Source organism: Engystomops pustulosus, chromosome 7 (genome assembly GCF_040894005.1).
Source record: "Engystomops pustulosus chromosome 7, aEngPut4.maternal, whole genome shotgun sequence".
NCBI classification, from domain to species: domain Eukaryota; kingdom Metazoa; phylum Chordata; class Amphibia; order Anura; family Leptodactylidae; genus Engystomops; species Engystomops pustulosus.
This window is the reverse complement of record NC_092417.1, coordinates 135703700-135720048: the sequence shown is the minus strand read 5'-3', so window position 1 is coordinate 135720048 and position 16349 is coordinate 135703700. Positions and strand designations below refer to the sequence as shown.

The following is a 16349-nucleotide window of genomic DNA, read 5'->3' as shown; positions in this document are numbered from 1 at the left end:
TGACCGACCAGTTATTGGATGTACAAACCTTGGATGGATTGCGACCAAACCTGACTTATGGTGAAGCGAGCGTTCAAAGATCTTGGTAATGACTCAACAATTGTGATCAAACCTTCTGATAAGGGGGGGAATGTGGTCGTGCTGGGCAGGGAGAAATATGTCGAAATGTGCCTTGGGAACCTGAAGGACAAACATTGTTACAAGATACTATCTGGGAATCCCATGGGGACATTTCGTCAAGAACTCTCAGGGATCCTACATGATGCCCTGAGGGATAAGCTCATCTCTAAGAATGAACTAGATTTCATGCTCCCAGATCACCCCAGCACGGCCACGTTTTATTCCCTCCCCAAGATTCATAAGGGGCTCTCTCCCCTAAAAGGGAGACCGATTGTTTTGAGTGTGGACTGTCTTGTCATCGCAAACTGGATTGTCATTGCAAAACGTGAGAATCTACTTGGATACCCTGTTGCATCCATTTGTCACCTCACTCCCCTCTTCTGTGAGGGACACCATGGACGTCCTGAGAAGGAATTGATGGGGTGGTGCTCCCAGCGGGTACTCTGCTTGCCAGTTTGGACGTAAAGGCCCTTTACAGCTCTCTACCACACTCTAAGGGTTGTGATGGTGCACCACATGGCACATAACGCTCTGGTCCTGATACTATTGGATTTTGTTCTCAGGAGAAATTACTTTCTCTTTGAGGGGAAGTTCTTCCACCAGCTCAGGGGGGTTGCAATGGGGAGCCTGTGTGCTCCCACATATGCGAACCTTTACCTGGGCTGGTGGGAGAGGGAGGTGGTTTTCCAGGAGCATTTGGAGGAATGGACCTTGGCCATATTGTTATGGCTGAGGTTCATTGATGATATCCTCATTTTTTGGAATGACACCAAGGAGTCCTTCATGGAATTCGTCCAGAAGCTCAATATAAACGAGCTGGGTCTATTTTTTACTTATGAGATTAGCCCTATTGAGATCACGTTCCTGGATGTTACGATCCCAGTTACTCCTTCGGGAGATCTAAAAATAAAGGTCTTTAAGAATCCTACAGCAACAAACAGTTTGTTGTTCTGGCAGAGCTGGCACTCGGTTCTCCTGAAAAGGGGTATACCAAAAGGCCAGTATTTGAGGATGTGGAGGAACTGCTCTGCAAATTTTTGATGGTTGCCATGATCTGGTACAGAAAATCCTATCTGACAATTGGGGCATTCTCAAGATGGACAAAGACGTCATGGACACGATTGATGACTATCCCTCAATCACCTACTGAAGGGGTCGCAATATCAAGGATGTGGTAGTCCACAGTTACCTTCAACTGCAGACAGAAAAGGGAACATGGCTCCCTGAGAAACCCAAGGGGACTTTTAGATGTGGTGGCTGTAAGGCCTGTAAGTACATCCGGTTGGTTCGCCAACTGTAAGACTACTGGAGTTGTTTATCTGATGACCTGCACCTGTGGGATGCAGTATGTGGGACAGACAAGTCGCGAATTCAGGAGAAGGATCAGGGACCATGTCAATGACAGCAAAAATGGTGAAGACACAGCTGTAGCACTCCATGTGTGGCAACATCATGGTAGTGATCATAAAGTGCTACAATTTCAAGCCATAGAGAATGTGGTACCTTCCGTGAGAGGAGGGGATTTCACTGGAAAATTGTTGCAGTGTGGATCCAGATGGATTTTTACTTTGAGAACGATACAGCCTGAAGAATTGAATGAGCAATTAACATATATTTGCATTATATAACCAGTATGTTACTGGAACCTGCTATTTTAGGGATTGAACCCAGGACCTTCTGCGTGTAAAGCAGATGTGATGCCCACTACACTATGAAACCCAACTTGTTCCTATGTTTTTCATTGACCGTTGCAGTACATGGGTGTCTCCTGATCATTCCAAAAACATACAATGTAATTTTCTTCAAGAGACGCATGTTCAAAAGGATAATCCCATAGTTTTGGTGGGGATCAAATTGAAGAACTTCCACTTGCAAAGCAGATGTAATGACCACTTCCAAATAAATTATTGTTTGAAATGTGTCATTTCATTTCTTTTTCCTTCAAATGGGTATCTACAGAACATTAGAATGCTTCCAAAGAAAATTTATTGAGGATAACCAAGGGTTAATGACTCTGGCTTTCATTTGACTTAGGATAGATCTCAGGACATACTGAATGAAAAGCAGGTGTGATGACCACTACACTTTGAAACACAACACTTGAGCAGTGTTTTAATTGACCATTGTTGTACACAAGTGTTTTATGATCTTCCGAAAAGACAATGCAACTTTCTTCTAGAGAATCCTGTTCAGAAGGATATGACCATGGTTTTTAGTGGGGATGAAAACTTAACATTTCACTTGTAAATCAGACTAAATGACCACCACCATATGAATTTTAGATTGAAATATGTGATTTCATTTGTCTTTGCTTTAAATGGGTGTCTACTGAACATGAGAATTCTTACATAAAATATTTCATAAGGATAACCAAAAGTTAAAAATTAAACTATGGTTTCACTGGGGATTGAACCCAGGACCTTCTGCGTGTAAAGCAGACATGATGACCACTACACTATGAAACCCACCACAGATCAGTTGAATTGGATGACAGCTGCAGAAAACGGTTGTCCACTGATCTTTCAAAACACAATATAATTTTCTTCTAAAGAAACCTGTTCAAAAAGATGTGCTAATAAGTGATAAAAAGTAGGACAATCTAACTGTAAATCAGACAAATTGACTACTACCATATGAATTATAGATTGCAATATGTCATTTCAATTGTCTTTCGTTTAAATGGGTGGCCATGGAATTTGAGTATGCTTACATATAATTGTTTTTTAAAAATAACCAATGGTTAAATATTAAGCCCTTGGTTTCACTGGGGATTGAACCCAGGACCTTCTGCGTGTAAAGCAGATGTGATGACCACTACACTATGAAACCCAACTTGTCCCTGTGTTTTTCATTGACCGTTGCAGTACATGGGTGTCTCCTGATCATTCCAAAATCATACATTGTAATTTTCTTCAAGAGACGCATGTTCAAAAGGATAATCCCATAGTTTTGGTGGGGATCAAATTGAAGAACTTCCACTTGCAAAGCAGATGTAATGACCACTTCCAAATAAATTATTGTTTGAAATGTGTCATTTCATTTCTTTTTCCTTCAAATGGGTATCTACAGAACATTAGAATGCTTCCAAAGAAAATTTATTGAGGATAACCAAGGGTTAATGACTCTGGCTTTCATTTGACTTAGGATAGATCTCAGGACATACTGAATGAAAAGCAGGTGTGATGACCACTACACTTTGAAACACAACACTTGAGCAGTGTTTTAATTGACCATTGTTGTACACAAGTGTTTTATGATCTTCCGAAAAGACAATGCAACTTTCTTCTAGAGAATCCTGTTCAGAAGGATATGACCATGGTTTTTAGTGGGGATGAAAACTTAACATTTCACTTGTAAATCAGACTAAATGACCACCACCATATGAATTTTAGATTGAAATATGTGATTTCATTTGTCTTTGCTTTAAATGGGTGTCTACTGAACATGAGAATTCTTACATAAAATATTTCATAAGGATAACCAAAAGTTAAAAATTAAACTAAGGTTTCACTGGGGATTGAACCCAGGACCTTCTGCGTGTAAAGCAGACGTGATGACCACTACACTATGAAACCCACCACAGATCAGTTGGATTGGATGACAGCTGCAGAAAACGGTTGTCCACTGATCTTTCAAAACACAATATAATTTTCTTCTAAAGAAACCTGTTCAAAAAGATGTGCTAATAAGTGATAAAAAGTAGGACAATCTAACTGTAAATCAGACAAATTGACTACTACCATATGAATTATAGATTGTAATATGTCATTTCAATTGTCTTTCGTTTAAATGGGTGGCCATGGAATTTGAGTATGCTTACATATAATTGTTTTTTAAAAATAACCAATGGTTAAATATTAAGCCCTTGGTTTCACTGGGGATTGAACCCAGGACCTTCTGCGTGTAAAGCAGATGTGATGACCACTACACTATGAAACCCAACTTGTCCCTGTGTTTTTCATTGACCGTTGCAGTACATGGGTGTCTCCTGATCATTCCAAAATCATACATTGTAATTTTCTTCAAGAGACGCATGTTCAAAAGGATAATCCCATAGTTTTGGTGGGGATCAAAGTAAAGAGCTTCCACTTGCAAAGCAGATGTAATGACCACTTCCAAATAAATTATTGTTTGAAATGTGTCATTTCATTTCTTTTTCCTTCAAATGGGTATCTACAGAACATTAGAATGCTTCCAAAGAAAATTTATTGAGGATAACCAAGGGTTAATGACTCTGGCTTTCATTTGACTTAGGATAGATCTCAGGACATACTGAATGAAAAGCAGGTGTGATGACCACTACACTTTGAAACACAACACTTGAGCAGTGTTTTAATTGACCATTGTTGTACACAAGTGTTTTATGATCTTCCGAAAAGACAATGCAACTTTCTTCTAGAGAATCCTGTTCAGAAGGATATGACCATGGTTTTTAGTGGGGATGAAAACTTAACATTTCACTTGTAAATCAGACTAAATGACCACCACCATATGAATTTTAGATTGAAATATGTGATTTCATTTGTCTTTGCTTTAAATGGGTGTCTACTGAACATGAGAATTCTTACATAAAATATTTCATAAGGATAACCAAAAGTTAAAAATTAAACTATGGTTTCACTGGGGATTGAACCCAGGACCTTCTGCGTGTAAAGCAGACGTGATGACCACTACACTATGAAACCCACCACAGATCAGTTGAATTGGATGACAGCTGCAGAAAACGGTTGTCCACTGATCTTTCAAAACACAATATAATTTTCTTCTAAAGAAACCTGTTCAAAAAGATGTGCTAATAAGTGATAAAAAGTAGAACAATCTAACTGTAAATCAGACAAATTGACTACTACCATATGAATTATAGATTGTAATATGTCATTTCAATTGTCTTTCGTTTAAATGGGTGGCCATGGAATTTGAGTATGCTTACATATAATTGTTTTTTAAAAATAACCAATGGTTAAATATTAAGCCCTTGGTTTCACTGGGGATTGAACCCAGGACCTTCTGCGTGTAAAGCAGATGTGACGACCTCTACACTATGAAACCCAACTTGTCCCTGTGTTTTTCATTGACCGTTGCAGTACATGGGTGTCTCCTGATCATTCCAAAATCATACATTGTAATTTTCTTCAAGAGACGCATGTTCAAAAGGATAATCCCATAGTTTTGGTGGGGATCAAAGTAAAGAGCTTCCACTTGCAAAGCAGATGTAATGACCACTTCCAAATAAATTATTGTTTGAAATGTGTCATTTCATTTCTTTTTCCTTCAAATGGGTATCTACAGAACATTAGAATGCGTCCAAAGAAAATTTATTGAGGATAACCAAGGGTTAATGACTCTGGCTTTCATTTGACTTAGGATAGATCTCAGGACATACTGAATGAAAAGCAGGTGTGATGACCACTACACTTTGAAACACAACACTTAAGCAGTGTTTTAATTGACCGTTGTTGTACACAGGTGTTTTATGATCTTCCGAAAAGACAATGCAACTTTCTTCTAGAGAATCCTGTTCAGAAGGATATGACCATGGTTTTTAGTGGGGATGAAAACTTGAACATTTCACTTGTAAATCAGACTAAATGACCACCACCATATGAATTCTAGATTGAAATATGTGATTTCATTTGTCTTTGCTTTAAATGGGTGTCTACTGAACATGAGAATTCTTACATAAAATATTTCATAAGGATAACCAAAAGTTAAAAATAAAACTACGGTTTCACTGGGGATTGAACCCAGGACCTTCTGCGTGTAAAGCAGACGTGATGACCACTACACTATGAAACCCACCACAGATCAGTTGGATTGGATGACAGCTGCAGAAAACGGTTGTCCACTGATCTTTCAAAACACAATATAATTTTCTTCTAAAGAAACCTGTTCAAAAAGATGTGCTCATAAGTGATAAAAAGTAGGACAATCTAACTGTAAATCAGACAAATTGACTACTACCATATGAATTATAGATTGTAATATGTCGTTTAAATTGTCTTTCGTTTAAATGGGTGGCCATGGAATTTGAGTATGCTTACATATAATTGTTTTTTAAAAATAACCAATGGTTAAAGCTTAAGCCCTTGGTTTCACTGGGGATTGAACCCAGGACCCTCTGCGTGTAAAGCAGATGTGATGACCAGTACATTATGAAACCCAACTTGTCCCTATGTTTTTCATTGACCGTTGCAGTACATGGGTGTCTCCTGATCATTCCAAAATCATACATTGTAATTTTCTTCAAGAGACGCATGTTCAAAAGGATAATCCCATAGTTTTGGTGGGGATCAAAGTGAAGAGCTTCCACTTGCAAAGCAGATGTAATGACCACTTCCAAATAAATTATTGTTTGAAATGTGTCATTTCATTTCTTTTTCCTTCAAATGGGTATCTACAGAACATTAGAATTAGAGATGAGCGAACATGCTCGTCCGAGCTTGATGCTCGGTCGAGCATTAGCGTACTCGAAACTGCTCGTTGCTCGGACGAATACTTCGGCCGCTCGAGAAAATGGCAGCTCCCGCCGTTTTGCTTTTTGGCGGCCAGAAACAGAGCCAATCACAAGCCAGGAGACTCTGCACTCCACCCAGCATGACGTGGTACCCTTACACGTCGATAGCAGTGGTTGGCTGGCCAGATCAGGTGACCCTGGGATAGACTAGCCGCTGCCCGCGCTGCTCGGATCATTCTGTGTCTGGATGCCGCTAGGGAGAGAGCTGCTGCTGGTCAGGGAAAGCGTTAGGGTGTTCTATTAGCTTACTGTTAGGCAGGAGTGATTCTCCAAGAACCCAACAGCCCTTTTTAGGGCTACAATAACGTTATACTTTTTTTTTTTTATTTGCAGCTAGTACCATATTGTGAGGAATTTGCAGGGGGACTTGCTACCGTTGTGTTTAGCTCTTAGTGACACACATATCCACCTCAAACACCAAAGTGGGAAAATTTATTAGGGGTTTGATTTCAATTAGGCACAGTCTGCCATTTACTTTTTATTTTACGTTTATTTTTTTAATAACTCAGTGTCATCTCATCTTGCATAGTAGTGTGCTTTCATACTTGGCTAGAAAATAGCCATAGGAGAATCCAAACGGCTTACTTACGCCTACAGTAGCGTTATATATATTTGATTTCTGGTTGATCTGCTGGTGGCTGTACTTGCTGCAGTGCATCTACTAGCAAATTGTGAGCAATTTGTAGTGAGACTTGCGACCGCTGTGTTTTGCGCTTAGTGACGCACATATCCATTGCAAAGACCGAAGTGGGAAAATTTATTAGGGGTTGGATTTCAATTAGGCACAGTCTGCCATTTCCTTTTTTATTTTACGTTTATTTTTTTTAATAACTCAGTGTCATCTCATCTTGCATAGTAGTGTGCTTTCATACTTGGCTAGAAAATAGCCATAGGAGAATCCAAACGGCTTACTTACGCCTACAGTAGCGTTATATATATTTGATTTCTGGTTGATCTGCTGGTGGCTGTACTTGCTGCAGTGCATCTACTAGCAAATTGTGAGCAATTTGTAGTGAGACTTGCGACCGCTGTGTTTTGCGCTTAGTGATGCACATATCCATTGCAAAGACCGAAGTGGGAAAATTTATTAGGGGTTGGATTTCAATTAGGCACAGTCTGCCATTTCCTTTTTTATTTTACGTTTATTTTGTTTAATAACTCAGCGTCATCTCATCTGGCATAGTAGTGTGCTTTCATACTTGGCTAGAAAATAGCCATAGGAGAATCCAAACGGCTTACTTACGCCTACAGTAGCGTTATATATATTTGATTTCTGGTTGATCTGCTGGTGGCTGTACTTGCTGCAGTGCATCTACTAGCAAATTGTGAGCAATTTGTAGTGAGACTTGCGACCGCTGTGTTTTGCGCTTAGTGACGCACATATCCATTGCAAAGACCGAAGTGGGAAAATTTATTAGGGGTTGGATTTCAATTAGGCACAGTCTGCCATTTCCTTTTTTATTTTACGTTTATTTTTTTAATAACTCAGTGTCATCTCATCTTGCATAGTAGTGTGCTTTCATACTTGGCTAGAAAATAGCCATAGGAGAATCCAAACGGCTTACTTACGCCTACAGTAGCGTTATATATATTTGATTTCTGGTTGATCTGCTGGTGGCTGTACTTGCTGCAGTGCATCTACTAGCAAATTGTGAGCAATTTGTAGTGAGACTTGCGACCGCTGTGTTTTGCGCTTAGTGACGCACATATCCATTGCAAAGACCGAAGTGGGAAAATTTATTAGGGGTTGGATTTCAATTAGGCACAGTCTGCCATTTCCTTTTTTATTTTACGTTTATTTTGTTTAATAACTCAGCGTCATCTCATCTGGCATAGTAGTGTGCTTTCATACTTGGCTAGAAAATAGCCATAGGAGAATCCAAACGGCTTACTTACGCCTACAGTAGCGTTATATATATTTGATTTCTGGTTGATCTGCTGGTGGCTGTACTTGCTGCAGTGCATCTACTAGCAAATTGTGAGCAATTTGTAGTGAGACTTGCGACCGCTGTGTTTTGCGCTTAGTGACGCACATATCCATTGCAAAGACCGAAGTGGGAAAATTTATTAGGGGTTGGATTTCAATTAGGCACAGTCTGCCATTTCCTTTTTTATTTTACGTTTATTTTGTTTAATAACTCAGCGTCATCTCATCTGGCATAGTAGTGTGCTTTCATACTTGGCTAGAAAATAGCCATAGGAGAATCCAAACGGCTTACTTACGCCTACAGTAGCGTTATATATATTTGATTTCTGGTTGATCTGCTGGTGGCTGTACTTGCTGCAGTGCATCTACTAGCAAATTGTGAGCAATTTGTAGTGAGACTTGCGACCGCTGTGTTTTGCGCTTAGTGACGCACATATCCATTGCAAAGACCGAAGTGGGAAAATTTATTAGGGGTTGGATTTCAATTAGGCACAGTCTGCCATTTCCTTTTTTATTTTACGTTTATTTTTTTTAATAACTCAGTGTCATCTCATCTTGCATAGTAGTGTGCTTTCATACTTGGCTGGAAAATAGCCATAGGAGAATCCAAACGGCTTACTTACGCCTACAGTAGCGTTATATATATTTGATTTCTGGTTGATCTGCTGGTGGCTGTACTTGCTGCAGTGCATCTACTAGCAAATTGTGAGCAATTTGTAGTGAGACTTGCGACCGCTGTGTTTTGCGCTTAGTGACGCACATATCCATTGCAAAGACCGAAGTGGAAAAATTTATTAGGGGTTGGATTTCAATTAGGTACAGTCTGCCATTTCCTTTTTTATTTTACGTTTATTTTTTTAATAACTCAGTGTCATCTCATCTTGCATAGTAGTGTGCTTTCATACTTGGCTAGAAAATAGCCATAGGAGAATCCAAACGGCTTACTTACGCCTACAGTAGCGTTATATATATTTGATTTCTGGTTGATCTGCTGGTGGCTGTACTTGCTGCAGTGCATCTACTAGCAAATTGTGAGCAATTTGTAGTGAGACTTGCGACCGCTGTGTTTTGCGCTTAGTGACGCACATATCCATTGCAAAGACCGAAGTGGGAAAATTTATTAGGGGTTGGATTTCAATTAGGCACAGTCTGCCATTTCCTTTTTTATTTTACGTTTATTTTGTTTAATAACTCAGCGTCATCTCATCTGGCATAGTAGTGTGCTTTCATACTTGGCTAGAAAATAGCCATAGGAGAATCCAAACGGCTTACTTACGCCTACAGTAGCGTTATATATATTTGATTTCTGGTTGATCTGCTGGTGGCTGTACTTGCTGCAGTGCATCTACTAGCAAATTGTGAGCAATTTGTAGTGAGACTTGCGACCGCTGTGTTTTGCGCTTAGTGACGCACATATCCATTGCAAAGACCGAAGTGGGAAAATTTATTAGGGGTTGGATTTCAATTAGGCACAGTCTGCCATTTCCTTTTTTATTTTACGTTTATTTTTTTCATAACTCAGCGTCATCTCATCTGGCATAGTAGTGTGCTTTCATACTTGGCTAGAAAATAGCCATAGCAATAGGATAGCATCGTTTGGTTTTAAAAACTAAAAAACACAAAAAAAAACAAAAAAACACAAAAAAAAGTTAAAAAAAAATTAAAGTTATAACTCTCATAACTCATAACTGACGTGGGCGTCCAACTACTGCAGGGGTCAGAGGCCGTGGTCCTGGGCGGGGTGAGACACCACCTGCTTATGAGGGAGCAGGGGAACACCGCAGAGCTACACTCCCTAGGTTCATGTCTGAAGTTACTGGGACTCGTGGTAGAGCACTGTTGAGGCCAGAACAGTGCGAACAGGTGATGTCGTGGATTGCCGACAATGCTTCGAGCAATTTGTCCACCAGTCAGTCTTCCATGCAGTCCACCCATGTCACCGAAATCGGCACTCCTCCAGCTCCTGCACCTCAGCCTCCTCCCCCGCAGTCTGCCCCCTCCAAGGAAAATTTGGCATTTGAACCGGCATACTCTGAGGAACTGTTTTCTGGACCCTTCCCACAGTCACAAACCACTTGTCCGGTTGCTGCTGAGCAATTTTCCGATGCCCAGGTTTTCCACCAGTCGCAGTCTGTGGGTGATGATGACCTTCTTGACGTAGTGGAAGAAGTGTCTAAAGAGGTGTCCGACGATGAGGAGACACGGTTGTCAGACAGTGGGGAAGTTGTTGTCAGGGCAGGAAGTCCGAGGGGGGAGCAGACTGAGGGATCGGAGGATGATGAGGTGACAGACCCAAGCTGGGTTGATAGGCCGGGTGAACACAGTGCTTCTGAGACAGAGGAGAGTCCTCGACCAGAACAGGTTGGAAGAGGCAGTGGTGGGGCCAGACGGAGAGGCAGGGCCAGAGCTGGTGCATCAGCGCCAAATGTGTCAACTAGTGAAGCTCCCGTGGCGAGGGCTCCTGCGGCGAGGGCTAGATTTTCAGAAGTCTGGAGGTTCTTTAAGGAAACACCGGATGACCGACGGACTGTGGTGTGCAACATTTGCCAAACCAGGATCAGCAGGGGTTCCACCACTACTAGCTTAACTACCACCAGTATGCGCAGGCATATGAATGCTAAACACCCCACTCAGTGGCAACAAGCCCGTTCACCTCCGGCCGTGCACACCACTGCTCCTTCCCCTGTGTCAGCTGATAGTCAGCCCCCTGCCCAGGACCCTGCCACAAAAACCCCATCGTCGCCTCCACGATCCTCCACAGCATCCACCAGCGTTCAGCTCTCCATACCCCAGACGCTGGAGCGGAAACGCAAATATAGTGCAACCCACCCGCACGCCCAAGCCCTTAATGTCCACATCTCCAGATTGCTTAGCCTGGAGATGCTGCCCTATAGGCTAGTAGAGACCGAGGCCTTTCGCAACCTCATGGCGGCGGCCACCCCTCGGTATTCGGTCCCCAGCCGCCACTACTTTTCCCGATGTGCCATCCCAGCCCTGCACCAGCACGTGTCAGACAACATCATCCGTGCCCTGACCAACGCCGTTTCTGACAAGGTCCACCTGACCACGGACACGTGGACGAGTGCTGCCGGGCAGGGCCACTATATATCGCTGACGGCACATTGGGTTAACTTGGTGGAGGCTGGGACCGAGCCTGACCCTGCGGCTGGTCATATACTGCCGACGCCGAGGATTGCGGGGCCTACCTCGGTCCAAGTGTTTCAGGCCTACTATGCCTCCTCCTCCTCCCACCCCTCCTCCACCTCCTCCGAATTACCATCCATGGGCATGGCGCCATCAGTCGGTAGCTCTAGGTACAGCAGCAGTGCCGTCGCTAAGCGACAGCAGGCGGTGCTCAAACTGCTGAGCCTAGGCGATAAAAGGCACACCGCCCAAGAGCTATTACAGGGCATCACGGCGCAGACTGATCTGTGGCTGGCACCGCTGAACCTGAAGCCAGGCATGGTTGTGTGTGACAATGGCCGTAACCTGGTGGCGGCTCTGCAACTCGGCAGACTGACACATGTGCCATGCCTGGCCCATGTGTTAAATCTGATAGTTCAGCATTTCCTCAAGACATACCCCAATCTGTCTGATTTGCTCACGAAGGTGCGCCGCATCTGTGCGCATTTCAGGAAGTCCAGCACAGATGCTGCCACTCTCAGGGCAGCGCAGCGCCGCCTCCAACTGCCCGCTCACCGACTGTTGTGCGACATGCCCACGAGGTGGAATTCAACACTGACCATGTTATCCAGAGTTTACCAGCAGCGCCGAGCGATTGTAGACTGCCAGATGTCAACTTCCACCAGAACTGGTAGTCAGGTCAGTCAGCTTCCTCAAGTCTACAATGAGGAGTGGACGTGGATGTCTGATATCTGTCAGGTGCTGAGTAACTTTGAGGAGTCAACACAGATGGTCAGTGGCGATGCCGCCATCATCAGCCTCACCATCCCGCTGCTTGGCCTGTTGAAAAACTCTCTGATCAGCATGAAGTCGGAAGCTTTGCGCTCGTCACAAGAGACGGGGGAAGAAGATTCCCTTGTTGATAGCCAAAGCACCCTTAGGTCTGTTTCTCAGCGCATATCGGAGCAGGTGGAGGTGGAGGAGTATGGGAAGGAAGAGGAGGAGAATGTTGGCGAGACACAAGAGGGGACCATTGTTGAGTCCTTCACTGTTTAGCGTGTATGGACAGAAGAAGAGGAGTTGGAGGAGTTGGAGGAGGAGGAAATGGACAGTCAGGCCAGTGAGGGGAGTGAATTCTTACGCGTTGGTACTCTGGCGCATATGGCAGATTTCATGCTAGGCTGCCTATCCCGTGACCCTCGCGTTCAAAGAATTTATTCCAGCACCGATTACTGGGTGTTCACTCTCCTGGACCCACGGTACAAGCAAAATCTTTCCACTCTCATCCCTGGAGAGGAAAGGAGTGTGAGAATGCATGAATACCAGCAGGCCCTGGTGCACAAGCTGAAACAGTATTTCCCTTCTGACAGCGCTAGCGGCAGAGTGCGTAGTTCTGCGGGACAAGTAGCGAGGGAGAGTAGGCGAGCAGGCAGCTTGTCCAGCACTGGCAAGGGTACGCTTTACAAGGCTTTTGCCAGTTTTATGTCACCCCAGCAAGACACTGTCACCTGTCCCCAGTCTCGGCAGAGTAGGGCTGATCTTTACAGAAAGATGGTGAGGGAGTACGTAGCTGACCATACCATCGTCCTAAATGATCACACAGCTCCCTACAACTACTGGGTTTCAAAGCTGGACATGTGGCACGAACTGGCGTTGTACGCCTTGGAGGTTCTTGCCTGCCCTGCCGCTAGCGTCTTATCCGAGCGGGTTTTCAGTGCAGCTGGTGGCATCATCACCGATAAGCGTACACGCCTGTCGACTGACAGCGCTGACAGGCTGACGCTTATTAAGATGAATAAAGCCTGGATTTCTCATAATTTCCAATCTCCACCAGGTGAAGGAAGCTCAACCTGAATAATTTATCCACTCCTCCTCCTCCTCATTTTCCTCCTTCTCCTCCTCTTTGTACAGTAAAGCAGAGGAAACTGGCTATTTTTTGACAGGGCCCACTGGCTCTAGCTATAGTACTTTATGCATTTAATTTTTCTGGAGGGCCACCTACCCGGTCCTCTGTTTTAAACAATTTTTGGGAGTGCCACATACAGGCACTCAATCTATTCAATTTTTCTGGAGGGCCACCTACCCGGTCCTCTGTTTTAAACAATTTTTGGGAGTGCCACATACAGGCACTCAATCTATTCAATTTTTCTGGAGGGCCACCTACCCGGTCCTCTGTTTTAAACAATTTTTGGGAGTGCCACATACAGGCACTCAATCTATTCAATTTTTCTGGAGGGCCACCTACCTGCTCCTCTGGTTTGAAAACTTTTTTGGACTGCCACATACAGGCACTCAATCTATTCCATTTTACTGGAGGGCCACCTACCTGCTCCTCTGGTTTGAAAAGCTTTTTGGACTGCCACATACAGGCACTCAATCTGTGTAATTTTTCTGGAGGGCCACCTACCCGCTCCTCTGGTTTGAAAACTTTTTTGGACTGCCACATACAGGCACTCAATCTATTCCATTTTACTGGAGGGCCACCTACCTGCTCCTCTGGTTTGAAAACTTTTTTGGACTGCCACATACAGGCACTCAATCTATTTCATTTTTCTGGAGGGCCACCTACCCGCTCCTCTGGTTTGAAAACTTTTTTGGACTGCCACATACAGGCACTCAATCTATTCCATTTTACTGGAGGGCCACCTACCTGCTCCTCTGGTTTGAAAACTTTTTTGGACTGCCACATACAGGCACTCAATCTATTTCATTTTTCTGGAGGGCCACCTACCTGCTCCTCTGGTTTGAAAACTTTTTTGGACTGCCACATACAGGCACTCAATCTATTTCATTTTTCTGGAGGGCCACCTACCTGCTCCTCTGGTTTGAAAACTTTTTTGGACTGCCACATACAGGCACTATCCAAATTAAATTGTCTCCATAGCAGCCTCCACACGTTGTCTCCATTGCTACCTCCAAAAGTCGTCCATATAGCTGCCTCCATACATCGTCCCCTTATCAAACGAGGTGTGTCAGGCAGAAATTTGGGTTGTTTTCATGGATTCCACATCAAAGTTGTTAAATTTGTCGCCACCCTGCTGTGTTATCCACAAAATATACTGGCAAACTTTTATCATTTACCAATATTATTTCAGCGCTTCTTGCGCATCTGTTTACATTCCCCTCACCCGGCATATCCTAAACTTATAAGAACGCTACTACACTTGATCTTATACAAAAGGTTCTTAGAAGTGCTGTTTGGGGAGTAGCCTAGAGACAGGGGCTTGGATTGGCGAAAGCTCACCTGGCAGCGGAGCGCCAGCTCCATGCGCATCATGCGCTTCTTGCGCATCTGTTTACATTCCCCTCACCCGCCATATCCCAAACTTATAAGAACGCTACTGCACTTGATCTTATACAAAAGGTTCTTAGAAGTGCTGTTTGGGGAGTAGCCTAGAGACAGGGGCTTGGATTGGCTAAAGCTCGCCTGGCAGCGGAGCGCCAGCTCCATGCCAAGATCCAACTAACATAGTTTTAACTGCAGCACCTTTAATCTACTACTAGTTCACTGCCTCCATACATGGTCCCCTTATCAAACGAGCTGTGTCAGGCAGAATTTTGGGTTGTTTTCATGGCCTCCATGTTAACTTTGTCGCCACCCTGCTGTGTAATCCACAAAATATACTGGCAAACTTTTATCATGTACCGATATTATTTGAGCGCTTCTATCTCACCTCCTTTGGTTCCTCTCTGCCACCCATTGGTTTGAAGCCTGAGTCCATTTAGAGTATGTCGCCATGCCACTCTCTAGCCTGCCGCTGCTGCCGCTGCCTATGCATGCCGTCCCCTATAGTGTCAGGGTCAATTATTGGATGTTTTACATGCTATCTAGCTTCATTCTGTCACTCTGTCATGGCCATGCTGTTGCCCATAGTTTTGGCATAATGGTGCGATTAAGCAGCCTCAGAGGCATCCATGCCTCCATGACTTCAATGGGGCTCGTTATTCGAGACGAGCACTCGAGCATCGGGAAAAGTTCGTCTCGAATAACGAGTACCCGAGCATTTTAGTGCTCGCTCATCTCTAATTAGAATGCTTCCAAAGAAAATTTATTGAGGATAACCAAGGGTTAATGACTCTGGCTTTCATTTGACTTAGGATAGATCTCAGGACATACTGAATGAAAAGCAAGTGTGATGACCACTACATTTTGAAACACAACACTTAAGCAGTGTTTTAATTGACCATTGTTGTACACAGGTGTTTTATGATCTTCCGAAAAGACAATGCAACTTTCTTCTAGAGAATCCTGTTCAGAAGGATATGACCATGGTTTTTAGTGGGGATGAAAACTTGAACATTTCACGTGTAAATCAGACTAAATGACCACCACCATATGAATTTTAGATTGAAATATGTGATTTCATTTGTCTTTGCTTTAAATGGGTGTCTACTGAACATGAGAATTCTTACATAAAATATTTCATAAGGATAACCAAAAGTTAAAAATTAAACTATGGTTTCCCAGGGGATTGAACCCAGGACCTTCTGCGTGTAAAGCAGACGTGATGACCACTACACTATGAAACCCACCACAGTTCAGTTTGATTGGATGACAGTTGCAGAAAACGGTTGTCCTGTGATCTTTCAAAACACAATATAATTTTCTTCTAAAGAAACCTGTTCAAAAAGATGTGCTCATAAGTGATAAAAAGTAGGACAATC

The 16349-nt window shown here is 43.2% G+C and overlaps 6 non-coding genes across 6 annotated transcripts; all 6 read right to left on the bottom strand.

The window, feature by feature from the left end:
• Positions 1-2512: 2512 nt before the first annotated feature.
• Positions 2513-2585, bottom strand: TRNAV-UAC (transfer RNA valine (anticodon UAC)). The gene has a single exon. It is a non-coding gene; the product is annotated as a tRNA-Val (tRNA).
• A 291-nt stretch (positions 2586-2876) lies between these two features.
• TRNAV-UAC (transfer RNA valine (anticodon UAC)) lies at positions 2877-2949 on the bottom strand. Its single transcript has one exon. It is a non-coding gene; the product is annotated as a tRNA-Val (tRNA).
• A 673-nt stretch (positions 2950-3622) lies between these two features.
• TRNAV-UAC (transfer RNA valine (anticodon UAC)) lies at positions 3623-3695 on the bottom strand. Its single transcript has one exon. It is a non-coding gene; the product is annotated as a tRNA-Val (tRNA).
• Positions 3696-3986: 291 nt separating this feature from the next.
• TRNAV-UAC (transfer RNA valine (anticodon UAC)) lies at positions 3987-4059 on the bottom strand. The gene has a single exon. It is a non-coding gene; the product is annotated as a tRNA-Val (tRNA).
• Positions 4060-4732: 673 nt separating this feature from the next.
• Positions 4733-4805, bottom strand: TRNAV-UAC (transfer RNA valine (anticodon UAC)). The gene has a single exon. It is a non-coding gene; the product is annotated as a tRNA-Val (tRNA).
• Positions 4806-5843: 1038 nt separating this feature from the next.
• TRNAV-UAC (transfer RNA valine (anticodon UAC)) lies at positions 5844-5916 on the bottom strand. Its single transcript has one exon. It is a non-coding gene; the product is annotated as a tRNA-Val (tRNA).
• Between the last annotated feature and the right edge of the window lie 10433 nt (positions 5917-16349).